Source organism: Ursus arctos, unplaced genomic scaffold, assembly GCF_023065955.2.
Source record: "Ursus arctos isolate Adak ecotype North America unplaced genomic scaffold, UrsArc2.0 scaffold_11, whole genome shotgun sequence".
NCBI classification, from domain to species: domain Eukaryota; kingdom Metazoa; phylum Chordata; class Mammalia; order Carnivora; family Ursidae; genus Ursus; species Ursus arctos.
This window is the reverse complement of record NW_026622775.1, coordinates 65,478,391-65,490,726: the sequence shown is the minus strand read 5'-3', so window position 1 is coordinate 65,490,726 and position 12,336 is coordinate 65,478,391.

Genomic DNA, 12,336 nt, shown 5'->3' with positions numbered 1-12,336 from the left:
AAAACTAAAAGGATGAACCAATGCATACTAGACAAACAGACACAAAAATTAAATGAGAGTAGCAATATTATGTCAGATAAAATAGAATTCAACAGGAAACATGAATAGTGCCCTTTACTTATCTACTGTGAAAAATATTACTTCAAAACCTAAAATGACAAACATTTATTATCTGACACAGTTTCTGAGAGTCAGTAACCCGGGAGTGGCTTAGCTGGGTGGTTCTGGCTCTAGGTCTCTCAAGGGATTGCAGGTAAGGTGTCAGCCAGGGCTGTGGTCATCTGAAGGTTTGACCGGGGCTGGAGGATCTACTTCCATGAACGTCCTGGAGACACAGCAGAGCAAATGACCCAACAGGGGGAGAGCAGTCAGGATGGAAGTCGCAGTGCTTTTATATGATCTATTTTCCAAAGTCGCACACCATCATTTCTGCTTCATTTTATCATTTTAGAATTGAGTTGCTGAGTCCAGCACACACTTACGGAGAGGGGAATTAGATCCCTCCCTTCAAAGGAAGAGTGTCAAAGAATTTATGACACATTTTTAAAATCATTACACAGAGCACAGAATATTTTTCAAAATGGTTATATACAAAACTACAAAGAACCAACAATTGCAAACAGCAGAAATTATACAGAAATTATCCATTTTTTTTACTTCAAAGAATAAAAACAGCTCAAAAAAGTTTATAGTTAGAGAGATGACCTAAAATAAAATACTTCCAAATTACAAAAAGAAACATAAACATGCATACGAACAAACACAGACATAGTAAAATGTAACAATTATAAAAAATTTTAAAATTATAAAATATAAAATCATAAAAATTATAAAATTTTAGAAGCAATAAAAGCAGAAATCATAAATTTGATGACAGAATTAAATCTAAGCTTTTCTGTCATGCCAATTATTACAAATGGGCTAACCTTGCTTAATAAAAGGAAGCAACTCACAGATTCGATAGTTACTCCGGAGGATAGTTACTGTAGCATCATTTGTAATAGCAAGTATTAGAAGTAACCTTATTTTTTTTCAAAAACAATGTAGGTAAGTAAATTATAAGTTATAGACAATGGGACAATACACAGTTCTTAAAAGAATGAGGTAACTCTTATGTGTTATGTAAGATAAAATCTTCAAAATATATTTTTAAAAAGCAAGATGAAGGGATGCCTGGGTGGCTCAGTCAGTTAAGTGTCTGCCTTCGGCTCAGGTCATATTCCCAGGGTCCTGGGATTGAGTCCCACATTGGGCTCTTTGCTCAGCAGGGAGCCGCCTTCTTCTTCCTCCTCCTCCTCCTCCTCCTCCTCCTCCTCCTCCTCCTCCTCTTCTTCTTCTTCTTCTTCTTCTTCTTCTTCTTCTTCTTTCTTCTACTCCTTCTCCTTCTCCTTCCCCTTCTTCTTTTTTTTAAAGATTTTATTTATTTGACAGAGAGAGAGAGACAGCCAGGGAGAGAGGGAAGACAACTGGGGGGAGTGGGAGAGGAAGAAGCAGGCTCATAGCGGAGCAGGGAGCCCAATGTAGGCCTCGATCCCAGGACCCTGGGATCATGACCTGAGCCGAAGGCAGACGCTTAACAACTGAGCCACCCAGGTGCCCCAGGGGAGCCTGCTTCTCCCTCTCCCTCTGTCATTACCCCCAGCCTGTTCTCTCTCTCTCTCTTTGACAAATAAATAAAATCATTTTAAAAATGCAAGGTGAAGATACTTACAGTCTGTGACTATTTTGTGGTTTAAGAAAAGAATGTGCTTTTGTTATTTTAGTATATCTCCAGAAAGATCCATCCATGATAAACCAGTAATAGTGCTTGCCTATGGGAAGAGGACGTAGATGGCTGGGGACAGAGAAGAGTGAGAAATTTAACTTGTACTGTCTTTCTTTTGAATTTTGCATTTGTACCCAAGTGAATACTACTAATTTTTAAATTTTTGATAAAGAAATTTTAATACAGGTTTATTTAAAACTTTAATGAACTAAAATAAGAAAAACTTAATTAAGAATAGATTAATTGAATTGACTAAGAATTGTGTAAGATATTTTTAAAGTAGTCAAAGAATTACCTCCAATAATGTCTCTGGTTCTTTAAACTTTTCAGGAACATAATACACAAGCTATTCCACAGCACAGATAAAACAGGAAAGTTGTCCAGATGCACTACAAAATACCTACATACTGAAACAAAAGCCTGACAAAATAGCATAATAAGAGAAAAGTATACATTCATTATGTCCCTATGAAAAAGATTCAAGAAAATACTGTCAAGTTGAAATTAGAGATCTTGCAAATGGATTCGAAAAAGACATCCTGATATAAAAATGGACAAAGAAGACAGATAATTCAGAAAAGAAATATAAAAGGCCATTGAATATGTGAAAACGTGGTCAACATCACTAATAAGGAAATGAATAGAAAAACATTCATGAGCTATCATTTTGTACTATATTATCAAAGATGTAAGAGATTGGAAGCATCCAAGTTTGTTTAGGGTGTAAAGAACTAGACACTGTTTATGTTTCTGGAGAGCAATCTGTTAGACACAGAAATTTCACTTCTAGGAATTCATCCTAAGGAATTCATTGGACAGGTGTCCTACAATACAATGTATATACAATAAAGTTCACTGAAGCCTTCTTTTCAATAGTGGCGTGGGCACTTTTAAAATAAATTATGATATATCCATACAATACAATTCCTTGCAACCAGTAAACATGATAGCACAGAATTATATACTGGTGCACTTATGGAATGCCCATTTAATTGAAAAGTTTTGCGGCTATTAAATACTATGCATTTGAAGAGTATAACAAAGGAAAAGTCTCACAGCAAGTCAATTTAAAAAGCTACAAAGAAAATGTGGCGTGAGTTAATTTCTATAAAATCTCACAGTTTTGAGTTTAAAAGTACAGGAAGAAACTATATCGAAATGTGTAAGAGATGGTGGAATTTGGGGTGATTCTTTCTACCATTTTCTGAATAAACGTGTTACTTCTATACCTTAAAGAAAATGCATCTATACCTTTATCTACAAAACCAGGCACTACCTGTTCTTACTGTGTATTTCCGACTCCACTTCCTCACTCCCCTACCCTGGTTAAAGAGTAGCCAGGAAAAAAAAAAAAAAAACAAGAGGCGTACTGTTTTTGCAGGCTCCTATGGTTTAGGAAGAGTTAATTAACTCCTTAATTAACTCCTTAGCCAGGGAAGCTCAACTGACTTCAGATTGGTTGATGGTGACATCATGCTAGTTGCAGGAGCCAATAGCAGCGTCCCTGCTTAGGAAGTTTTCCTAAGACCCGGATGCCTTAATGAGGCGCCTGGATCCTCTGGGTTGACGTTTCCACCGTCGCCTCCTCCAGCTGAACAACGCGGCGCCGCCCTGCAGAAAGCGACCTCCTTCGTGGTCCCTGGTGTGGGCGCGCGCCACAAGGGGTCTCCGAATCCGCGGGTTCTGGCCCTTGCGGGGCAGCCCTTTGGAGGGCTCTGACTTCACTTTTGTTTTTTTTCTTTTTTGCTAGATTCCTCTGCTGCTTATTTTTCCGCAGGTGGTCCTGCTGGAAACAGTCCCGGATTCGCAATGAGTCTATGAGGTTGCTTCCGTTTGTCCCCACGTTGTCACCCATCCTCTCTCTGGGGACCCAGTCCAGTGTTTGTGCTCCCCCTCTCTTGTCTGTGCAGGTTGCCCCCTCCTAGCCTCACAATCCTGCAAATAAAACCCTGCGTCAGGGGCACCAGCCACCACCAAATTGTCGCCTCTAACAGAATCTTATTTTCTTAACGTCCCCTTTTCCGATTTTAAGTGTAATGCTTTCTCTTTTTAGAAAACAAAGGAGGAAGAGGATGAGGGAGAAGGAAGAAAGCAAAAGTCACATAAACACATCATCCAAAGATACCCTTTGTTCACAATATCAGGTATTCGTGTCAAAAATACGATAGATTTACAAATTTGGAATTGTACTGATTACAGTTTGCCTTTTTTTTTTTTAACTTTGTCTTTTATCATGTAGCATATCCTCATGTCTAAATATGGTTAGAGCAGGGGGAGGGATAAATTTTTTGGTTGTTTTTTTTAGTAGCTTCATGGTATTCCAGCATTTGGAATAACTTATTTCTATGCCCCTTCTTTTGTATATTTATTTCCAACTATTCCCTATTTTAAATAATTCTGTGATGAACAAGGAACCTTGTACATAATTTCTTCTGTCAATATCTGAATATTTTCTCAGGATACAATCTTAGGGATATGACCACTTTAAAGATTTCTTTTGCCCCCAACAATTTTGACTAACCTTTCTTGTTATTCCAAATTAAATTAAAATCATTGGTCTAATTTCAGACCCAAACCATAGGTATTTTTATTTATGATTGCTTATTCAGTAAAGTTCTCTAGTTCTGTTTTAAATTTTAATTCAAGAGGTGGTTTTATATTTTAGTTGATTTTGTGAAATGGAATCTTATTTCTATCATATTTCCGAGGGGGCATAAAAAGGTGTTGGTTTTTATAAGCTAACGTCATTTGGATTCACTTTACCACATCTCTCGGAAGTTCTGCTTTTAGTTGATTTTCTGGGATCAAACTTGCAGTGTATGCCCAACGACTTATCATAGAGGTCGATGCTTTTGTCGGTGTGAAATAGCCCTTCAAAGCTCACTTTGTCCTTTTCCTCTGAATCTCTGCGTGCGATTATCGGTGCCTGTCATGTTTTCTTTTTATTTGGGTGTGTGGTTAGAAACCAGACTCCTAGCTATTGTGGTTCGTTTTCTCATTTTATCTGAGATGTGTTTTTAATAAGCAGTTGATTGCAGTTTTAAAAATCTTATTTGCAAATCTTAACTTTTTAATAAGAATATATTTGTTGACTTAAAGACTATTCTATTGAATTTTATGGCTTCTCGTTCCCTTTGTTTTCATTTTTGCTGCGTGCACTATCTTTTTTTCTTTCCTCTTTGTTCATGTTTTGGAAAGAACATATGCTGTTTTAAAAGTCTCCTAGTGTTTCAGCAACCTTCCAATATATACTTATTTCAATATCAAAAACACAGAATGGAACAATGTATTATTTTAATTCTGTTCTTTCCAACTCCTTTTTCTCCTGAGGGATTTAAGAAACTTTATTTCTCTTAGCTCCAAATTTTCAGGATTTGGTTAATATAACCTGGAGTTATATAATCAGAGTATTGTTGTTAAATTGCATTTAACATTATATATTATCTCTTCCAGGAATAATTTTTGACATTTGCAACCTAATCCATCTTTATCACAATTATATAATCAAGCAAGCAGGGTTTATGGATCATATATTTTCTGATCCTTACGTTTTTGAAAATGTCATTTTTTACCTTCATGCAATATGTGTGGGTATACAATTCTCAGACAATTCAGAATTTGCTCAAGATTCTATGCACATGCCCCCATTGTCTTTTGGTAACACGGGCTGATTTTAATTCCTTTGTACATGACTGGGTGTTTGTTGTGTTGTTTTCCTTTGGAGTCATGGATATTAGAAGAGTTGATTTTATATCCTGTAAGTAAAAGTATTTGCCATGAATTTGTCCAGAATGTGATACACACTTTCAATCTCCAGTTACGCCAATCATTTCATTACCATTGGTTCTGATTTTTTCCTATAATTCTTAAGCGGGATTTCTGTTTTCTGTCCTCCCTATCTTTATTTCTTTTTCTTAAAAAAAAAAAAAAAAAAGTCCCTCACTTCTATCTTCAGGCAATGTTTCCAACTCCATCTTCTGCATTCCTTGCTCAATTATACCCATCTTAGTAACAACTCTGGTCTTCACTGTCTCTTCTCTGGGCTGCAAGTCTGCAGTTAGCTTTTCAGTTTTCCTGTAATTCTGCACCCCCCCCCATGGTTGCTTGCTCCCCTCCTGCTCTCTCTGCTCCTGTTACCCAGACAAGACTCCTTGTTGAGGATGCCAGAGATTTCTCTTGGATGTTGCAGATGGCCTTTTAAAGGAGTATGTGCTCCCACTGAATTGGGATGATTCTTTTCCTTTGTTCTGTGGTATGTTCTTATGACCCCTGTTGCTTTTAATCAATAAACTCATCCTTAGGAAAGTAGTATGTAACTAGACACATGGATTCCCTCGACCCCACACAAGGTCTGCTCAGGAGAAAATGTGTGCACACATTCTGGTGCCCCGGCTCTCAGCACCTGCCAGCTTCCGGCAGGCACCAAAGTGGGGGGCTCTGTTGTGTGGAGGTGTGATCTTCAGGGCCTGCAGCTCTCCTGAGACTACGAAAAAGTGGACTGATACAAACAGAAACACAGCGACAACAAACTACAAACCTGCATGCACCCTGGTAGGGCTCCCTCTGCCCCGCCCCCCCCGTTTTGTAGAGACACCATCCTGGCCTCAGGATGCTGCCACCCCTCCCCCTCCTTTCCACCTGCTAGTTTTCTGGGCTGTGCAGTCCAGAATGGGTATGGCAGGATAAAGGACAGAAGAAACCAGTATTTCTGGCCACTTCAAAGAACAGCTTGGGAACAGTAGAGGGTTAGGACATGTAAGGAAAGTCCATTGGTTAAAATCATGTCCTGATCCTTAACCTCACCAGTGAAAGTCCAGGCGAGGGGAATGGCTGGATCTCACCACCTCAACTTTTGTTTCCCAGATTCACTTTCCCTTCAGTACTGATTCATTCCTTTATGCATTTATTTACTCAACAAACACTTATTTCAATAAGCTCCCCAGTCACTGCTGTGCTGTCCCCCATGGACCCGCAGCATGATATTCCTCCTTTAATTCCCACAGCGGAGACCAGGTTCAGACAGCAAAAGGGAATAGAGCAAGGAGGGGGCAAAATTTTAAAAATAAAGCAAGAGGGACTCAAGAACATGACTTTGTAACACCACCACCACCACCTCTTATGAACTCCAAAGTCTAACACCAGAACCTTCATAGTGTCCGGTCCTCACAGTATAGAGAAGGGGAGAGACAGAGTAGCTTTTGAGGTCTCTTGGGTGGGTGTTTCAAGAGGCAGTCGGGGTGGGTGCTAAAAACTCCACTCCCCTGGCTTCAGAATTAGGGGGCATTTCTCCCAACTTCTACCAACAGCTTGTTGATGATGTGAGTTTTCATCTTCTCTTCTGTCTTCACTGACACTGGGAGAAGCTTTGCCAGGCGCCATGATTAAACTGGAATTGGAGAATTACTTCCCATTCTTATGTTACCGGTCTCTGCATCTTTCAACACTTGCTTGCTCCCTTCTACCTTCAACGTGATTTTTTCTGTCACGTCACCTTCCCCTGATTCCGCTTCTGCATTCACTCCTGGCGTCTCTACCCCGGACACCTCGGTCCACCCCGGAATGTGTCAGTGCTCCCAGGATGCTGCCCTTGCCCCCTCCATTCGCTCCCCACGTGAGAGCTCAGACTCCAGTGGCCCCCACCAGACGCCTGGGCCCTGACTCCTGACTCCGTATCTCCCATCCAGAACCTGAGCTAGAGCGCCCTCTAATGGCCGTCTCCATACTTCCACCCCGTGTCCCGCCACACAGCACTGAACCAGCGCTCCCCTCGTCGCCCCGCGGTGACTACACTTTAGCAAGCCATAAACTAGCAGCCATCACCCCCGACCTGCCTGACCCGCTGCATTCCTTCCCGATGCTGCCTGGCCATCCTGCCTCCAGTATTTCCCCACTACCCCTCTCCCCCAAACTGAATTGCCTCAGTTATGCCACGTTTACTGCCGCAAACCCCAGGGATTTGGGGACAGGAACCAGACCTGGGATTGAGGTGTGGCTCTGCTACTGACTAGTCCCATGATCTGCCGACCCCTGAACGTGTCTCCCGTAGTGGCCGGGATTAAAATGAGAGGGCGTATCCGAAATGTTCTGAAAATAAACAAGGGAGCTCCACACGCTAGGTACAGTTCTTGAAGGACCCCTTCCGACAAGTGCTGAGATAAAGGGGGAGCCAAAGAGCAGGGACGTTTGTTGAACCCACAGTATAGACCGTGCCTGTGGGGGGCGCTGTGCACCCACCATCTCCCCGGATCCCCGGGGCTCCTCTCCAACGTGCGGGGCCGGATCCCAGACTCGCGTTCCTAGTCGAGGACCGAAACGGAGCTTGACTTGCCAGGCCTTGCACCTCGTTTCTGTGTGCCTTTATGTTCCTCCTGGGTCCACATTGTCCCCACACTGTCTGTTCTCTGAAATACATTATGCAAATCCCAGCTAGCCCAGTATCCATAGAAACCAGAATCTCCCGTTTTCCTCAGTCTGTTCCCTAGCAAAACGAACCCACCCAAGTGACACCCACGAACAAGGACAAAGAGTGCCCAGAGCAGGGAAGCTTCCCTCTGCCCTGGGGCACCAGGCTTTAGCGATCCGATCGATTGCTGAAATCATCTTGCCCAGTCCTCTGGTCGTCGCTGGAGGAAGGAAAGGGAGGCACAGGCTAGTGTGAGAAGCTGCATTTTCGGAGACCCTGAAGGCAGATGCTACAATCCCCACCACGGACGGTCAATCCTGTGCCCAATCCAACCAGCTCTGCTGTCACTAAGATCACATTCACGGTGCTTGACATTGTCTTTAATCGCGCACATACAAGCACACGAGCCATCTCTGGATCAGGACAATGTTTTATTGTGCGTGACTGATTACTATTTGCAGCAACCATTTTTCAAGACCCACCCCTCTCTGGAATAACCTTGGTTACACTTCGAACGTTATGACTCTAGTTTTTTCTTCCTCCAGACTCAAAACATAGGCAGAGCTCCTGGTGCCACACCTGGGTCCTTAAATACTTCACCTGCAGCAGCAGTTTCTACCACGTGCAGGACGCTAGGCTTCTGCTAGTGACACAGATTGTGAATCACAGGACGTTAGACTCGGAAGAGGCCTTGAAAACAATTATGCAAGTGTCCCAGTTTCCCTTTTTACAGAACACAAGTTGAACGGTTTTCTCTAGAGTCTCACAGTTATTTAGTAGTATAACCAGGTGAAACAACGGTAAACTCTCAACCTTGGAGTACATGCCAGACCTATCCTAAGCGTTTTACACATTTGCTTCTGTAATCCCATAGCCACCTTATGAGGTGGCTTATTATCCCCATGTGTCTTAAGGTATCTTTTTTTTTTTTTTTTTAAGATTTTAAAGCAATTGCTACACCCAACATGGGGCTCAACCTCACAACCCCGGGATCAAGAGTCACCCACTCTACCGACTTAGACGTCCCGGTGCCCTTAAGGTATTTTATAATCTCCATTTTCCACATGATGACGCTAAGGCCCTGAGAAGTGAAGTAACTGCCACAAGGTCACACAGTGGATGGGGCAGACTTTGAGCCAGGTTGTCCAGTCCCACATCCCAACCCGGTAACCACGAGGTTATTTAGGTCCCTAGAGACTGTTGTGAGGATTGAACTTTTAAAAACAGATGCTGAGGTCTCAGGTTTATCTTCTAATGTCAGGAGCGACTAAACTCTTTTATGTCCCCCCTGTTTTAAAACCTAGCATGAAATACTTAAATACCAGTGAAAAGCTAAATCCACCAGTTAGGCTGACTGCATGAAAACATCCATGGCATACCTCCCCCTTGACTACAGGAAATTACTTTAATAACATCCTTTATTTTGAGTATTCTCCTCTTGGTAGTGTTGCTTAGGGATACCGATCTGGAGTATATGCTCTTAAGTGACAGTGTATTGGGGGAACCAGAATATACTCATGAACAGAATATGTGCTATGCATTAAATATCTCTGGAAGGATTTTTTTTAAATGGTAATTTAAATGGTCCACAGGAGAGGAACTGAGTATGTGGGCAGAAGTGGGAGACTGTTCAAGTACTTTTAAAATTTACAGCCATGTAAATGGATTATCAACTCACACAATAGACACAAATTATAGACAAGAACCTGCTGGTCTTTTTGTGTGTGTTGCATGTCTGCATGTGTAACTCTGAACACTATTTTTCTCGGTCACTATGACATAATCCTTTTCCCACAGTGCTGAAATTTTTCATAAGCCTGTATCCTGTATGTATAGATCCTGGTTAAAAAATCTCAAGAAATTTGAGCACTCCCAAGATCAGGAATTTCTATTTCTCAATTTCCTTTGGGATTCATTAATGTGCATCATATGTCAACATTCAGAATTTCCCACTTCCTGAAGAACTGGCCAATATATATTAGAGCTGCCCTATGTTTAGGATATAATACATGGTATTTGTACCCCCCCAAAATTACATTTGATCTCGACAGTTGGAGGTAGATACCCTAATCCTCATTTTAGATGAGAACACCATGTTCAAAAGGCGCTGATAGCTGAGAAATCATGAGGTCGGTACCTGGATCCAGGAACCTAGATTTCAGGTGCCAGGCTGCTTTCTCCTTACCAAAGATGTTGCCCGTTGTGTGGAGTTTTCAGGGACAGCTTCCCTGAACTCCAGTGTCCACATCCCATCATCCTGGTTACGCCAATGTGTGATGGCAGCCAGGGAAGCCTTGGGCAGGTCTCGGAAGGTAGCACCGAGCCCAGGACGACTGAAGGCAAGTGAAGGAGGGCAACAGGCCCTGCGGGCTGAGGAAACAAGGGGAAGCAGCTCCCAGAGGTGTACAAGTCTGCAGGGGCTTGGGAAGGCTGGGCAGTCTGGGGGGAGACGGGCGGCAGAGTGGGCAAAAGCTGCCGTGGAGGGCCATTAGACGTCACTCCAAGGAGCTGGGAAAAGCCCAGGACAGCACAGTCACTCTGTGCCCAGGACCCTGGCATGGCTGCTCCGCGAATCGTGGGGGTGGTGAGAAACTTCCACTGTTTGATCAACACACAGATGATGAAACTCAGTTGAGAGAAATTTCATCCTCCACTAGCAGAAAGAGGCAAGGAAGGAGAGGGCCGATGAAACTAAATAGAACATTGTGACCTAAAAATAACCGGTGGCCGACACGGCAGGGACGGGAAGCCAGGGAGATCAATGAGGGGACCTTAAGTTATCTCCTTTGGTGTTGGCGAGCACGCTTCTGGTGGCTGCCATCCCCAAGAGCTCGCTGTGGGACAGCACTCACAGGCACGCTACATCAGACCTTTATGAGGCGGGAATGATGCCCATGTTTACAGATGAGGACACAAGCTCAGGGAAGTAAAGAGTGTGCCCGGGGAGACACAGCATGTACGTGGTGGGGCCAATGTAACCAGAATCAGCAGTGCAACAGATGCCAGAACACTCCAATAAAAATAGCCAACCAACCAATCAACCAACCAACCCAGCCAGCTGTGTGAAGCCAGGCAGTGGGCTGAACATGTCACGAGAAGCCTGGGCTGGCAGGAGCTACGTGTGTGTGGAGGTCAGGAACTCCAGGTAATAGAAGCAGAGCTGGGTAATGAGCTCTGAGCTGTGACCTGGAGAAATGTACCTGGACAGGAAGGAGCGGAGTCACCTGAGTGAGAGGTGAGACTGAAGGATGGTGCTTCTGGCATCAACACATGGGATAGACTGAAGGTGGGAGAAGCCGCAGAGGGGAGGCTGCCCAGTGGACTGCTGCCTTCAGCCTGGATGTGGTAACAAGGAGGAGACTGACATGGGGACAAGCAAGAGTAGAAGGCTAGGGTGGGAGAGGGTTCAAAAGAAGAGGACACTCGTGCACTAGGGCTTCCTGTCAACAGGTGAACTGCCCCATGCCCGAGCCAATCCAAAAATTGGGATACCTGGGCTTAAGGGCAGTGTTGAAAGGGAGATTTCTAGGATGCACAAGTAACAAGAGAAAAAATAAGACTGGACATCCAAGTTAAAAACTTGTGTTTCAAAGAGCATCATCAAGAAAGTGAAAAGACCACCACAGAACAGGAGAAAAAAATTGTAGATCATGTATCTGATAAGGGACTTGTATTTTGAACGTATAAAGAACTTTTACAACTCAATGATACAAAGACAAGAAACCCAGTCAAAAATGGGCAAAGGATCTAAAGACAGTTCTCCTAAGAAGATATAACAATAGCGAGCAAGCACATGAAAAGATGCTCCGTATCATCGGTCATCAGGGAAATGCAAATCAAAACCACAATGAGATATCACTTCACCCCTATTAGGATGGCTAAGTTAAAAGACCAACAATAACAAGTGTTGACAAGGATATGGAACGATGGAACCCTCTGGCACCTCTGATGACAATGCAAAATGGTACAGCTCCACTGAAAAATAGCCTAGTGGCTCCTCACAAGGTTAAACAGAGTTCATGCATGCACCACCGAACCCACTTCCTACGGAGATAGATACCCAAGAGAATGGAAAACACAAGTCCACACAAAACATATGTCCACACATTACTTGTAATGGCCAAAAATGGAAACAATGTAGATGCCCATTAGCTGAAGAATGGACAAA